We start from the raw sequence: 17,007 nt of genomic DNA on the forward strand, positions 1-17,007 counted from the left end.
AAGCACTAGCCATTAGAACAAATTGCTGGCAACGTTAAGTTAAAATGCATAGTACTCACATCGTCGTAGGCTTTGCAGGTGACTTCCCACCAAGGTTTCATTTTAACTCTCCGCTGTAGGGAGTTATCACCCCTCGAGGAATTATGTTGCTACTGTCCAAACAGTTGGGGGTGGATGGCTTGCCTCTCCTTCTAACAGTTTGTCCCAACTGCCATGGAACAATTTAAGTCCAAAATTCCATTCTCCTTTCCCCCTCCCTTAAAAGGCTGTTTGCCATTATGAAAGCAGTCAAGCTTAATTCCTTTATGTACAGTATTTCATGCAAATTCATCATGAACTACAAAATGCTGACTTTGACCACTGAAAGGAGGGTAAAGATGGTTGGTTTATCTACCGTCACTACGAGGAATGAAGTTAGCCTCCACAGAGCCAAACAGTACTTCAGAAAAGGCAACCTGTCTAGATCTGTTATTGTAGAGGAAGATCTAAAATAGTATGGGGCATGAGTTGTCTGAAGGAATATGGTTAACAGATTAATCTCTTCATGCAAAATGAATTAAAGTGTACCTTGTCCTTTTGGGACAGAATAGTTGGCTGAAGGGACGCGGGTGGCGCTGTGGGTAAAAGCCTCAGCGCCTAGGGCTTGCCGATCGAAAGGTCGGCGGTTCGAATCCCCGCGGCGGGGTGCGCTCCCGCTGCTCGGTCCCAGCGCCTGCCAACCTAGCAGTTCGAAAGCACCTCTGGGTGCAAGTAGATAAATAGGTACCGCTTACCAGCGGGAAGGTAAACGGCGTTCCGTGTACTGCGCTGGCTCGCCAGGTGCAGCTTTGTCACGCTGGCCACGTGACCCGGAAGTGTCTCCAGACAGCGCTGGCCCACGGCCTATAGAGTGAGATGGGCGCACAAACCCCAGAGTCTGTCAAGACTGGCCCGTAACGGGCAGGGGTACCTTTACCTTTACCTTTTAGTTGGCTGAAAGTCTCTTTGGAAATAAGCTTCTTTTGAACTAATGACATTTCAAGGAAGTTGTGGTTTTTATATGCCCCTTTTTATGTAACATGTTTCATCAATCCTGTGATCCTGGAAGAGGTGAAGATGAGAAATGCTTGCTTTACTTGCCAGTACTTTCATAAAGACCTGTGTATTGGGGAAACTTGTCTTCATCCTTTTTAAAAATTTCATTTACAAGTAGATTTAAGTCTTTGTAAGGGTTTCGAGTCTTTGAATCTAAGGGCAGTTTATTCAGGATTCAAAGGCAGTTCTTGTAACAAAGTTCCATTTAATTTCATGGGATGATATGTTTAGAGTTGGTTTTTCAGTTTGTGACCTTAAGATATGCATATCTTGTACAAGTCTTCAGAATAAAATTCTATTTTATTATTGGATCTTGCTCCTAAAAGAAATCTCAAATGACAGTACAGTTGTACCTCGGTTTAAGAACAGTCCTGTTTATGAACAATTCGGTTTATGAACTCCGCAAAACCGGAAGTAGTGTACCGGTTTGCGAACTTTACCTCGGTCTAAACGGAATCCGAATGGTGGAAGGGCACCATTGGCGGGAGGCCTCATCAGGGAAAGCACGGCTCAGCTTAACGTTTCAGTTTAAGAACGGACTTCCAGAACTGATTAAGTTTGTAAACCAAGATACCACTGCACCTTACAACAACTGTTGTTGTTGTTTACTGTATTTATAGTCCATTCTTCATCAATTTTTTTCAATTCCAGAATGGGGAACAAAGTAATAAAAATAAAAAGAGAAAAACTATACCAAAAACTACAAAATCATATAAACAGGACCAACAAACAGCTAAACAATTATATCATAAACAAGCAAAACTACAGCAATCTAAATTAATATTTCCAGTTTAATGAAATACGGACCTCAAGAGTCAGCAAAGCTGCAGGTAGGCATGTTCAGATGGATTTGTTGGCCTCTGCCACCTTTCTTTTCCTTACCAGTCAGCAGTCCTCTAGTTGATCATGTAACCATTTAGAGATGAGGGAACCCTGGACTTAATGTTAAGTGGTGTCCAGGACCTGGTGTGAGATGAAGAGTTATTAAATTCAACATAAATGTAAGTGAACATTTGACAAGGAAGTCTAAAACAGTTGTACTGTATTTAACTTCAAGGTGGAAACTTCTAAAAAAATAATAATAATGGGGGTGAGGAATTGGTACAAGCACAACTGCACAAGCAAGCCAGCTTTCAGGAAATTGTCTTTATTTGAAAGGGTCTGTGGTAAAATAAAACAAAAACAACCAGATCTCTCAAGAATCCTTGGAGGTTTCTCAGGTACAACAATAGAATCTTAGCTTAGCTAGAATATATTTTGCAAATTGGGAAAAGTACTGCTAAGGCCACGAGGATGCAAAAAAGAGAGACAAATATCACAGAGAACATTAAGACCAACAACAAATTCTTTACTAAGGAGTCAATGGTATGCTAAATGAGATTGCAGACAAGCTCAGTTCTTTTCATCTGTTGATGAAGGCGCAGCGAGATCCATTTTTTTTAGAACTTTATATCTCAGGCAGGGCATAAGAAATGGAAGCAAGTTGTGTTGTCAAGCGACAAAGTTCTATGCCTTGCTGACAGGTTTAAAACTCACAAATCACGGGGTTGGGGTGGTATCCACCTGAGAGTTCTTGAAGAACTCCAGTGTGACTGCAGATTTTCTGACAAATCTGTAAGTTGTCTCCATGGTTGAGAACTGGAAAGTGGTCAATGTAGCAGGGGTGGATACCTGTGACCCTCCAGATGTTGATGAAGACCAGTTCCTCCCTGGACCATTCTGGCTAGGATTGATGGGAGTTGGGAATCCCAAAAACACCCAGAGGTCTACAGGTTCTCGTTGAAACCTCTGTATCCTTAAATGCTAGGGAGTGACAACAAAAGGACAGAAATCTGTCTCAAGGCATGCCTGACCAGCTGGTTACTTTAAAAGGAACTAAAGCATGCTAAACAATAAGATAGTATTTTTAGTGGTGTCATCTCAAGGAACTGAGCTGCAGCTTGTTGCAGCAGTTCACAACACCATATTTCAAGTCGGATCAAAGGCAGTTCTGAATAATTGGACGTGAGCTGACAGAAGAATGTAGGTTCTTTGTCAACTGTCAGGATTGCCTCAAGTTACGTGGCTGGTTGTATACTTAATCTACAGAAAATCCAGGGGCTCATCTTCCTATCCCCTAATTAGTATTAATAATTTGGTCTGCAGTTTATTAATATACAGCAGATTACGTATCCTCGTGATATATTTTCCTCCCTTTCAATACCGCTAAGCAGATTTATGTGAGGTTAGTGCAAAGTGGCGTAGAAGAGCATTTCTGTTTGAAGTAACTTAATTATTTAAAGGTTATGTGAGAATTGAAGTCACATCCTTGAAGTACGGAACATGCACTGCATTTATCGTCTAAAATAATATTGGTTTGGTATTCTAAAAGTTTGTGCTTTTGTCATCACTGGCATGAGCAATAGGTGGGTTCGGATGTGTCTCACTCAAGTGGTCTCTCTTACGTTTGGATGATAGGACATGTTGATCTGCCTCTGATGAGAAAGTGGGAGTGGAGGTTTGAAGAACTCGCTCTTAATCTAGAGTTAGCTGTAACCTGAATAACTTAGCTGATTTTCAGCAAACAGATTCCACCGGTTTGTGACAATGAAACATTTCCCAGTGAGGCAGTGTGGTGTAGTGGTTGGGGTGTGGTGTTGGGGTTCAAATAATTAATTGTTGTAGCTTGTCTTCACTTACCCTACCTCACTGCCCTGCTCACAGTTGTGAAGGATATTCTTACGTTATGAATGGTCCATGTTACCTTTAAGAAAAAGGGGTAAAGGGGTAGGATAGGCCAATATATATGTGGATTAAGTGACATTTCTTCCTTAAGTTCTCAAACCTAGCTCAAGGTAGTCTTCTAAGCTAGCCAGATGTTGAACTGATAATCAATCACAGTCAGTCCATCATTAGGAAAACAAGACTTTAGAGCTGTCTTACCCCAAAATGGCAACTAGACATTCCATTTTGGAGACTGTAACCATTTAAGAAGCCGTTTAGCACCTAGCTTATACATCTTGAGTTTCTAACACTGCCTACCTCACAAGGTTGTTGTAAGAAGAAAAGAGGGAGATGGATGTAAGCCACCTTGGGCTCCTTGGAGGAAAGGTGGAATTAGAAATGCAATATAAGCATGCAGTCCTACATATGTTTAAGCCCCACAAACTTCAGCGGGACTAACTCCCAGGTAAGTGTGTGTGTGTAGAACTCCAGCATCAATGAATTTGCAGAATAAGAATAGGCTAGTGGATATTAGGTGTTATCTGTCCACCTTGGTCTCATTCAGGCCTCTGTGAGTTTTACAGCAGCGCTGTTTATGGGCACCTATCAGCCTTGGCCCCAAATGTCATACATCATGCTTTAAAACATCGTGTCAAGCTTTTCTAATATCGCTTGCAACAATTCAGAATATTCATGCCCAAGACAGCCATGACCCCCTCTTTGTGTCTCCAGGAAAAAGTATTTCAGGCAGAGATGGTAGAGTGATGCTAAATCAGATGATGTCTGGCCAGAGCAGAGAGAACTGTGCTTGTGGTCAGAGGATTCCATCTCGAAAGCAACTCTGATTTATACTGACTCTAGCTCTCTAAAGAGAGGTGAGGGGACTCCAGTGGACAAGGATAGTTTGTGGGAGGAAATGGGCTAGTCCTCATACTTGGAAGTGCTGAATTAATGATGAAACGGGAGCAACTTTCTTCGCTTTGCAGTATTTGGTGATAAAGATGTTTTAAGTAGATGTAAATGCTTATTTATTTATGGCAGGCCATGAGGTTTATTAAACCTGGTAAAGTTAAGTTGGATCTATAAAGCCCATGTAGAAACACTGTGATGGGGTGAGCTTCTGTTGCTCGGTCCCTGCTCCTGCCCACCTAGCAGTTTAAAAGCACGTCAAAGTGCTAGTAGATAAATAGGTATTGCTCCAGCGGGAAGGTAAACGGCATTTACATGCGCTGCTTTGGTTTCCAGAAGTGGCTTAGTCATGCTGGCCACATGACCCAGAAGCTGTCTGCAGACAAATGCCAGTCCACAGAGTCGTCCGCGACTGGACCTAACGGTCAGGGGTACCTTTACCTTTAGAAACAAAATAAAAAAATTCCTTCCAGTAGCACCTTAAAGACCAACTAAGTTAGTTCTTGGTATGAGCTTTCGTGTGCATGCACACTTCTTCAGATGCCTTTAGAAACAAATGCAGTGGTCTCTTGCATATGAAGGTTCATGCCACAATAACTAGCCAACCATTTGATTTGAACCATTTGATAACTAGCACAACACTTTTGATTTGGTGAACATTTTGTCACATTTAATATTGAAACATCCATAATTTGTATTCGGGGTATATTCTGTAGAAAGGAGCCCCCCCTTTAATTCAAGGGTTTAAAACAGAACTTTAATAACTACTACTACTATAGTCGTACCTCGGGTTGCAGATGCTTCAGGTTGCGTTTTTTCAGGTTACATACCGCCGAAACCCGGAAGTACTGGAATGGGTTACATCCGGGTTTCAGCGGCCGCACAGGCACAGAAGCACTAAATCATGCTTTGCGCATGCACAGAAGTGCCGAATTGCAACCCATGCGCTGCTGCGGGTTGCGAACAAGCATCCCGCACAGATCACGTTCACAACCCGAGTGTCCCACTGTACTATTACTACATTAGGAAGTTGGTAATATTCTAGGATAGTAACAACATGAACTTTAGGTATGTGCTATGATCTGTGCCACAAAGTCTCATTCATGTATTTCCTAGAGTTTTATCATATTCCAAGGAAGCTAATGTACAGATCTTGAGAGGTAGCTGCTGCTTTTTAATCCACCAGTGAAAATCATTCGGGGAAAGTAAAAAAAGACATTAATGGGATTGGCTTTTATGGAAAGGTTCTGAAGGGAGAAATCTTGGAATGAAAAACAGCCATTAAATAAGTGATCTTTTAAGTCAGGAATTCCCCTTGTTTGCAGGAGGAAGGACTGCATTGTGAAGTTGGCATTGCTGATCATTGTCAATGCAGGCCAGAGATTCAAGCAATACAGTGGTGCCCCGCAAGACGAATGCCTCGCAAGATGAAAAACTCGCTAGACGAAAGGGTTTTGCGGTTTTTGAGCTGCTTCGCAAGACGAATTTCCCTATGGGCTTGCTTCGCAAGATGAAAACGTCTTGTGTTTTTTGCAAGTTTGTTTCCTTTTTCTTAACACCGTTAATACAGTTGCGACTTGACTTCGAGGAGCGACTCATAGCATGCGGTGTGGTAGCCTTTTTTAAGGTTTTTGGTGATTTTTGAAGCTTTTCCAAAACTTTTCCGACACCGTGCTTCGCAAGACGAAAAATTCGCTAGACGAAAAAACTCGCGGAATGAATTAATTTCGTCTTGCGAGGCACCACTGTACAGTCATTGTGGTTTGAGAAATGGTACAATATCCTAAATCAGGCATAGGCAAACTCGGCCCTCCTAGCTAACAGGACCAGTGGTCAGGGATGATGGGAACTGTAGTTCCAAAACATCTGGAGGGCCGAGTTTGCCTATGCCTGTCCTAAATAGTCAAGGTTTCACATTGGTTGAAATACTGCGGCTGTGCAAATAAGGAAGGGGTTGCTATTTTAGGTTTGAGCCTATATATGAACTCCTCCCCCCCCCAAAAAAAAAAACTTGGGGGGGGGGAGAGCCACAAATATGAATTTACAACATATTATAAACCTATAATACTGTTTTTAAACCAATTAGCATAGTTTTGTTAATGCAGTGAGCTAATTTAAATTTGTGACATCAGTGCTTTCTTACCATGATACTGTCCTTACTGCAATCTTTCTTGGAAATTCCCCTTTTATATTCTCTTTCCAGTGTTTCTAACCACATGAATAATTTTTGTAGAGCTTTATTATTTTTTACACAGTTACAACTGCTGCTCTTGTTATTGAGGACAGATTGTTCTGTATTGCCTTTCATGTTTTGTGGCAGGTTTTTTAATGTTGCTTTTAGATTTCTTCCATTATTTCTAATATGACATTATTAATGTGGAATAACCTGTTGTGGGTGAGTATAGGAGCCTCCATTAGGGTAACATTGAACATTGTGTTTTAATTGTATTGTTTTTTAATTTGTTGGCAGCTGCCCAGAGTGGCTGGGGTAACCCACTCAGATGGGCAGCATTTAAACAATAAAGTGTTGTTGTTATAAATTTACCTACAATTCTATGACTCTTTTGCAGTTTTCTTGTATTATGACAGAATAATTATTTCATTAATATTTTTTCCATTAAAATATAGAATTACTGAGCATTCATCAAGGATAATATGGTGGACTGTAAAGATCCGATCGTCAATGAAATATAGAAACTCATGTGCTTTGGGTTTGCATTTCAAGTTATAGATGTATGTTGGCTAATACTGTCTTTTAATGGTGTATTTAGGCACATTCTGAATACAGTGGTACCTCTGTTTAAGAACAGTCCAGTTTAAGAACAATTTGGTTTTCAAACTCCACAAATCTGGAAATAGTGTCCCGGTTTGCGAACTTTACCTCGGTCTAAGAACGGAAGCCCAACAGTGGAAAGGCACCGGCAGCGGGAGGCCTCATTAGGAAAAGCACGCCTCGGTTTAAGAACGGTTTCAGTTTAAGAATGGACTTCCGGAACGGATTAAGTTTGTAAACTGAGATACCACTGTAGTATGGATGGGACGTATATTTCTTTGTAGTGATGGCTGAAATGACCAGGATGGTTGCAACAATAAATAAACTTTGGCAGCCAGCTATATAGAATGACACATTTTCATTTTACATAATTTGTGCTTGTTGAAGACCACTGTGTGAATTTTCTAGAGATACTGAAGTGGACAAATATGAAAAACAAGGGATCTTGTAGTGTATTGGGATGTGTGCATAATACAACCCAGTTCCTTGTTTGTCATCTTTCACCAATAGTATCTAGTACACGAGGAAACAGCAGGTCCAGAAAGGAATGGGCTAGCATTCAAAGAAAGCATCTTTTGTAAACACCCGTGTGTTGAATACCTGAAAAATACTGATCTCTAAGAGGCACAGCTGGCACAAAATCACAGCAACAAAATATCTCATGATTGCCATGAGCCTAGTTAAGTATCAGTTTGCTTTTTGCTGCTTTCATAATGTATTCACAAATTGGCTTTCCAGATGATATTTTGCAAACCAGTTCTATATACAGTTAGCAAACAGGTTTCATTTTTAATCTAGGCAGATCGATCTTAACTTTGCAGCAGAGCCAGTTATTTAAAACCACAATCTCTTTATATCCCTCTCAACACTGAGGGTTCTTTGAATATTTAAATGTGTACCCACCTGGCACAACTGCTATTTCAGAATGCTTGTTAACAGAATCTGAAAATCTGTTTAATATATGCAGCTACCGTTAAACAAGCTCATTGTGTAGTAGTCAGTAACATTTTGATCTAAATCTGTGGCCAGATTCAGACACCTACTGAAGTGGACCAAATGCATGTCTGTTCCCTTCACCACATAGTCTAAATGTACTAATTGACACACATCTTTATCCTTAAAAAAGAAAAAGTGAGATGATCACCCATACAGTGTGTTTGGGCCAATGTGCCTGGAGTCTGCATCTAATACTACTTTGTGTTTGATGGACTGCGTACCTTCATCACCACCATGAGAGTTGCAGAAACAGTTTGGTTAGTTTTTGAACCAGGCTATTGAATATCATTACCTGATAAGACTGCACCTCTTTTTCTATTATAACCACCACAAAATCCCCTATCAATCAATGCTTGGGGTTATGGGTAGTTTTTATTTTTAAGCTTGTTATCTCAGGATTTTGTTTCTCTCCTCCATTCAGTAAATATTTCAGTTGAGTGACCTTTTTAGCATGGAGCATGATTTCTAAAGATCCCCCCCACCCATTAAGGAAAGCTGGGCGGGGGGGGGGTATACCAGTCAGTGCAGTTTGGTGAAATTATTTTTGAAATTCACAGTATGCAAATAATACACAAGTAGTCAAGGAGACTGCTTCTGTTTCCATAAATTCTTCAGCCTCATTACATTTTTATGTATATCTAATGATCTTGAGCTACACATATTTGAAGTGTAATAGCTGTGTTGCACACAACTTAATTTTGACAGTGCTTAGTCCAATATCAGTTTGTCAACAATGGTTAAAAGCAGGGCTTTTTTTCATCTGGAACTCAGTTCCAGTTCATCTCAGGTGGACACCATTGCTATTATAAGAGAACAAAGGAGGCCGTTCATTGTGAGTTCCAGCACCTCTTTTTCTAGAAAAATTGCACTGGAAAGAAAGAGTCTTATGGCTCTTTAGAGCAATCCCCCCCCCTGAATTGCATGCTTTTGATGAAGTGGCATATGCCATAATTATTTTTCTTAGTCTTTAAGGTGCTACAAGACACTTCATTGTTTTTGTTGCAGCAGATTAGCATGGTTACCCCTTGGTGGGGTTGCCATATCTTGAAGAGCAAAAAATAGGACAATCCCGAAACCCAGACATTTCCTTTAAAGCGTGAACCTCCCCCCCCCCCCCACAGGGGCATGTTGCCCCCCCCCCAAAAAAGAGGACATGTCCGGGATTTCCTGGATGTATGGCAACCCTACCCCTTTGGAAATGGTCACCATTGAAGCGGGCTGCAATGGTTGTTTCTTTCTTTTAAGATGTCTTATGTTGCCCAAAATTGCACCAATTGCTGCCCTTATTAAGGCCAAGCTTAAATTAGTGGTGACATTTAGCAACTCTGAAGTGGGGTTACTTTTTTTGTTTTGCCCCTGCAAAAATAGAAGCTGCTGTTACCATTTAAAGGCAAGCTGATATTGGTACTAATATTAACTTACGATGGGAGTGCATGTTGGGTGTATAGTGCAAAGCCCCAACACTACTCTGGTCCTGATTCTATTAGACTCATCAGTCACAGATGTTGTAAAAGTGTGTGAGAGAAAGAGATTTAAAATGCATGATTGCCCTGAGCATTGGTGTGGTGCATGTAGGGTAGAATCCTTGTGAAACAGCAAAATCAAAGCCAACATACTTAAGGATTTGTTGACTGAATTTAATAAAAATGGATCCAGTAATTACATAATTTTAATAATGCTTGTTTTTTAAAATTTTGTTTAGACTCCTGCAGAGTTAAAAATATGAAGAAGGGGGAAGAAATACCGGTAATGGTACGTTAGACCTTATTCTGCCAGCAAGCAAAAGGCTCTTGTCCCTTGCATCTGCCAAATAATGAATTTGAATAGAACTTCTAAGGAATTAAAAAATCCTGCATGATTTCTCCACTCCCCTTCCTGCAAGTACTCACTGGAAACAGGAACAACAAAAGTCTAAACCAGAAAAACCAGCACCAAAATTAGGGCAGAATCCAAAAGGTGAATGGGCTTCTGTATACATCATTGCTTTTTAGGAAAATCACATAGGAGCATGGTGAAGCACAGGCAAAGGAGTCTGGAAAGTTCTTTCAATGGGAAATGCTACCAGGCTAACCCTTGGCTAAAGGCTTTAAGGACTGGATAAGGCAGAAGTCAAATAAGTATTCTTACATGATCCACTAACTAAAAACACTTAACTTTTGTGGGTGATGACACAGGAAATGGTCCAAGGTCACATGAGACAGTTCTTGCTGAAGCTAATCCATTCTTTGGACCCCTCACTAATTCAGAACTGGAAAGCCTGGTGGAGGTGTGCTCATCTGGCGATTGGTTTTGCACACTCGGGCATTATAGGTGCTTTGTCTGTACAGTGACTAAGCAACTCTCAGCCAGTGCTGTCTGGTGCCCACTGAGACCACTATGGTGGAAGATGGGAAGACCAGCAGTAGATGGAATCTGAGCCAGTGACGGGCAGAGTCAACAATTATAGTTTGGGCCTCATCAACACTAAGCTTGGGACAACAACAAAATCCAGTTCAAAACCAGCTTATATGCTGGGTTGTAAGTGATGTTGCAATTTTTTAAAAAAATTATTACCACCAGGGCTTTTTCCCAGCTGGAACTCGGTTTGTGCAACTCTCACACACGTTCAAGTGAACAGAAATACCCTAAAAAGCAAGCAGACAAAGCCAAACCCAAATCAGAATAGGAAGATTTTAATGCTCATTAGCAACAGAATGTTGACTTGGGACAGGGAAATGGGGGGAGGGATGATATGGCCATTTGGAGGTGAACATCGCTAGAAGTTGGCAGGAACTCTGTGGTGTGTTGCTGTCAAGAGGTGTGAATACGTTCTAGCATTTTTTTGGTGTGTCTCAGTGACATGTGTAATGCATAACATTTGCCGTAGAATTAACATCTGCTACGTTCTGTTCCTTTTGAGTTATACATGTAGCCGGTTCTTAACTATGTTAAAAACTCTGGTTTTATTTTTTGTTGTTTTAAACAAGCAGGGTATGGAAGAAAAACACTTGTCTCTCATTACTCCTGCAATAATAGAAGTAGAGGGTGTATGTATTTGTGCAATCATGCCCAATCAAAGGGACATTATCAGAATGGTGTTTTAATTATCCAGATGAAAAAATGCTGTTATCTCTTGTGCACCAAACAGTTTAATAAAGTTCCGGAGACGTATTGCGTAACTATGTTGCATTGACATCCTATAATTAAGGGGCAGATGGAAAGCAGTAAGACTGAAGAGTGAGATGCTGCTTCAATCAGAATGTGTGGAGTGAATCTGCTGAAATAGGCTAGTGGGCAGGGAGGATTAGCTGCTGTGCTCCCTGCTCCTATAATTTGGAGCTGGCGTTTTTCTAAAGTGGAATGAGTTCCACTAGCCTAGAAAAGTCACAAGAAAACAAGTACCTAGCAATGTTGTAATTGTAGCAAATAGAGTACTACATACGGTTGCATCAGAGGTCAGGTTTAGCATTTGTTCCACATAGATTTGGTACCAGCTAGATACCTTATATGGATAATACATTCAACTGGCAACCATCCCAAAAGTGCAGGTGCTTTTCTCTCATATCAAACTTAGTCCTTAAGCTGCAGCCTGCCTCATGCAGCTGCCTCTTCCTCCTTCTAGCTGGAAGTTCCCTTGTTCTAACAGCGTGGTTTAATTGGTTTGTACCATGACAAAAAGCTGCACAGGCCAGAATGTACATGCTTTGTTTTCTTACATTTGTCCATCATGGAATTCAAGGTGGTACAGATGTGGCTATCCAGATGTTGACTAGACCCAGACTTGCTTAGCTTCAGCAAAGCAGTGGCCTCTTGTGCCTTCAAACCCACTCAGTTGGTTACCTCAGGTTACATACGCTTCAGGTTACATACGCTTCAGGTTACAGACTCCGCTAACCCAGAAATTGTACCTTGGGTTAAGAACTTTGCTTCAGGATGAGAACAGAAATCGTGCTCCGGCAGCGCGGCGGCAGCAGGAGGCCCCATTAGCTAAAGTGGTGCTTCAGGTTAAGAACAGTTTCAGGTTCAGAATGGACCTCCAGAACGAATTAAGTACTTAATCTGAGGTACCACTGTATATTCTTTCCTGCATTAAGAACATTTGCAAGTGGTACAAAGGGCTTATAGGGTTGGAATAGCTTATAGGGTTAAGAGTGCTACAAAGCTGTCGTAAATGTAAAAACATCAGCTTAAAGAAACTCTGAAGCTTCCACTCAACAGTTTCGCCCTGTGCAATCTTGCCCTTTCCTTCTGTCGCTAGACAAGGTTGATAAAGGTTACCTTGAAAATAAAAAGGAAGCCTGCTGGTGCTCTTCAGATGTGAAGAGGGAGGAGCAACATTCTACCTGAGAAGAAGCGCTTGAAAAATTCGTATGTGAAAAGGTAGAGAAGGCTATGAACTAAAGTCATCAGCGAGAGTTTTGCCAGCAAGAGCTAAGAATATGCTATTCCCTTTTAATAGTAAATATAGAATCCAGAGAACAATGTTAGAATCCACATGTTCTACCTTCATTATGGACCTAGATTATTTTCACTGATCATGTTAGTTAATAAAGACATAATTACTCAAAGCTAATTCTAACTAACAGCTTACAAACGAACCTGAAATGGGCAAGAGATCTATAATAACCATATATGATCATGACTACGCATGCTTGAGGGAACAATGCTCCGCATTTTTGGTGTGGGAGGACATTTTCTTTTACAATAGAGCTTCGCTTTCTTCTAAGCTAGTATTACTTCTGACTTTTTTATTGGAAGAATTAGACATGTATTTGGCAGCTCCTCAGGGCAGGTGTCATCTTTCACAGTACAGCACTCCACAAAGAACAACTGTAATGCAAATCACTGTGGTAAAAGTGTGCCTGAATGGAATCTAAAATAATGTGGGGAACAGCTTGAAAGTTGATGACAAAGTGGGCCCTGGTAGCAGGTTCACTCTCCAATACGATTTGTAGGAGAAGTAGAGGACACTGGGGCCATTCATATTTTTCATCCTATACCAGGGATCTCGGAAAAGACTGCTCAAATTTTCCTTGAACAACAGAGAAATGGCCAAATGTATTGGGTTCTAACCAACTTGCCAAGGTAGAAGCTTCATAGAACTCAGTAGAAGTTGCGTCTTCTGAGAAGACCTATGTGGTACTGTACATGCAGAACGTGGTTGTGGTTTGGGGCTTTTCTTAGCATCAGAACTTCTCTCTGATGAGAACTTCAAACCCGGGAGAGTATGAGGCACTTCTGCAGCTAAGAAGCACTTCCACCTTTGTTTTTATTTCTTAAACCCAGCCTCCAGATGGGTAGCTTCAAACCAGCCTCCATACAGTCCAGTTCACCTCCCTGTTTGCTGAGGTCCTATGCAGACCACCCTCTGCCTGTTTTTTGTTGGGGTTTTTTTGAAGAAGCAGAAAGGAAAAAATTCACATGTTGAATGTAGTTGGATCATCAGTGACTAGCTGATGAATACGAATTGGTGAATATGATATCTTACAAGACGCTTAACTGTAAATAAATAAGTAAATTAAATTAACAAATATCTATCTGATCTGTGTTACTGTTCTTCACTCTGTCCACTTTCAAATTATTTCTGTTTAAAATTCTATAGCCGCCTGCTAATAACTTTACTGGCACCAATTTATGTAGGCAATATATGATGACAAGATAATTGCTGGTGCCAAGCATCCTCTTCTGTCACCTCTGAGGGTCATCCCACCTATTACTCAGGTTTGCTCTAAAAAGAAGCTACTTGCCAACCAGAATTTCCTAATAAGTATGCTTGCATGATGCATATGTTTGCCAACACATTTGTCACAGAGTCACACTACAATAGTGAAATGTTACGCCAGCAAAAGCTTGGTATAATCAAATTTGGACTACAGTCCTAAATTCAGTTAGCTGGGAGTAAACCCCATTGAGTTCAGTGGGAATTCTATGTAGGCATGCATAGAATTGCTCTTTTAATTTAAAGCTTCCATTTGTTTAAAAACTCTATATTGAAGCTTCCCAATTACTGTGATGCATTGACTGCTGTTGAAGATGTTTGGCAGTTTCAGCTAAATTCAGATTACAGTAGCGAGGCTTTTGATGGTGAACCTCATTTGGATCACATCTCAGGTTCTGAAAGAATAGTGTTGGCTGCCTGTTTACTGCCAAGCCCAATTTGAAGCACCAGTACTTAACTTCAAACCACATGAGATCCATCTGAAAAAGTTTCTCCTCACATATCAGTTTCTTCCACACTTGGAAGATATTCTGCAGGTCCTCTTTTATGGATGCCTTAACCTTCAGAGACGAAGTAGATATGATCTACAGAAAGAACTTGGTGGGGGTTGTATTACTCCAGTGATGGGATGCTTTTCCCTGGGAGACTCACTCACCTGGTCCCATGCTAGTAGTATAACCTTCCAGGTAGCAGGTGGAAATCCTTTGTATTCTTTGAAGAATATTTTAAGTATGTTGCAGCTGTAAACTTTTATCTCTTTGTTTCACAGGGTTATGGGGCTGTTATATGTGAAACATCTAGAAATAGTTTTTGACGAAGGGTAGTGTATAAATTCTTTAAATAAATACATGCCCATATGCCTGCACGGCTGTGTGCCCCTGTATAGATCACTATGGTCACCTAGATCATCTGGGAAAATTCTACTTGTAACACTACCCTACAGAATACCACGTGGCTGTAACCCCAAAACAGGCATTTTCTGCTATTGCTTCTGTGTTGTGGAATGCCTTTCCATCTGTCATACCTGAATCAGCAGTCCCCAGTTGCTTCAGATGCCTTGTAAATATTTATTTTGCCCAAGATTTCCCTGATTCTTCAGATAGGACCCCAGTGTACAAGTTCCCTGAATTTCTGTCTTTCCTTGTTTTTATAATGTTTTATTGGTTTCAGGTTGCCTTTTTAAAGGGTGATGTTTTATATTGTGCATAGTGCACACCACTTAGAGATTTTAAAAATATGAAGCACTGCTTTTAAATAGAAAATACACTGTATGAGTAAAGCGGAATTGGCTAGCCCTGAGTCTTGAAAGCAGTGGGTGAGAAGCAATTAATACTGAGAATGTTCATTGCTTGTTCTACAAGCCAAAAGGGCCATCCATTCTAATAGTTTTGACCATATTACTGCCACTGTGGTCTCCCTGCGCTATACAAAAGTTATACTGCAGTTATACCTGGAATTGAACATATCTGTTTACAAAAGGGATTTCTATACAGCTTTTCATGTGGCATACCAAAGTGTTGTGCAACATGATTAAAACATTAAGCACCAAGCAAAGTGTACAGAGAGTGTCACAGAATAAGCATGATGATAAAAAGGAATTAATGAACCAGTGATCAACAATGAAGAAACATATTTAACTGCTGACAAAAGCACATTATGGAGGTTGCTCACCCGATCTGTGAGGGGAGACGGTCACGGCAGAGGAAGCCATTTCCCTGTTAATGCAAGGTGGATCAGAGCAGCCATGGTGCTGCCTAGAGCAGCTTCTCTACAGACCTCGGTGCCCAGGTAGGTTCACGTGGGAGGAAGCATTTTCTCAGGTAATTGAGTTCTAGTTGTTCAAGGCTTTATTGGATGATAACAGAACCTTAAACGTAGCTCTGCAGCAAACTGGAAAGCAGAGCAATACCTTCAGGAGTGGTTAACATGAATGGTCTAGAATGCACTAGTAGGTAGACCTAGATCAGCATTCTGTACCAACTGTGACTTCCAAACCACGCTTAAGGGCTGATGCAACTCTCTGGGACACAAGTGACAATGATGGCTCCAAGGGCAACTACTTAACGTTTCTAAGGGGCAAGTTCAGCCCTGTCCAGAACAGACAATATCCCTGATCTGGGATGCACTCACCCAAAGGGCCTCTGTCTTTATTGCCACCATATTTAATTATCCACCATCACACACACACACACACCAAACTTCCCAACACAAACATTTAAAAAATATTTTCAGAATTCAATCTGAAAGTGTTCTAAGCTCTGCTTGCATTACAAAACTTGTTTGTGTGCGTGTACATGTGTGATACTAGGAGTGCTGATTTTTGTCCACAAGACAACAAATGATTTTATTTTCATTTAATATCTCATTGTGCTGTCCTTACTTTAAAATGAGTGCATTGGCCAAGTCCATCTGCACCTGTGAGATCATTTGGCCTGTGCCATGTTTGTGTAGTATTCGGCTCCTAATGCAACTAATGGAGTGACTCACGGGCTAAATCATGCCTGTTGCCACAGGCATGTGGAAGAGGGAGGTAGAAGTTGAGCTCTGCATTTATTATAACTTTGCCTGTCAGAGTATCTGCACCAGGAAACTCCCTTGCTGTTTGTGAAGATGTCACAACTGAACCGAGCTAGAGAACACCACACAAATTCATTGTGGAAGCACATGAAGCAATTGCTCAGTGGAGCCTAGCAAACAATCAGAAAGCAAAAGATGTGCCAGGCAGCAATAATTTTCTTGAAGTGGCCAGCAGACACAGGTAGAAACAGGTTTTGCTTGACACAAATACCATAATTGGAACTGTCAAAATTGTTGCTTGCTAAATTAATGGTGTGTGCGCAGTGCTTCTGTTCTA

At 40.9% G+C, this 17,007-nt stretch overlaps 1 protein-coding gene across 2 annotated transcripts in view; it reads right to left on the minus strand.

Moving 5' to 3' along the window:
- The window catches only part of ARID2 (AT-rich interaction domain 2), a 104,379-nt gene extending 103,788 nt beyond the window's left edge, over nt 1–591 (minus strand). The window contains exon 1 of one of the 2 annotated variants that reach the window (XM_081211375.1): nt 60–591. The gene's annotated coding sequence lies outside the window, so the exon portion shown is untranslated. The remainder of the gene's footprint in view (nt 1–59) is intronic. The other variant, XM_081211373.1, reaches the window with a different exon arrangement.
- Between the last annotated feature and the right edge of the window lie 16,416 nt (nt 592–17,007).

Source organism: Podarcis bocagei (genome assembly GCF_964188305.1).
Source record: "Podarcis bocagei genome assembly, chromosome: 10".
Classification (NCBI taxonomy): domain Eukaryota; kingdom Metazoa; phylum Chordata; class Lepidosauria; order Squamata; family Lacertidae; genus Podarcis; species Podarcis bocagei.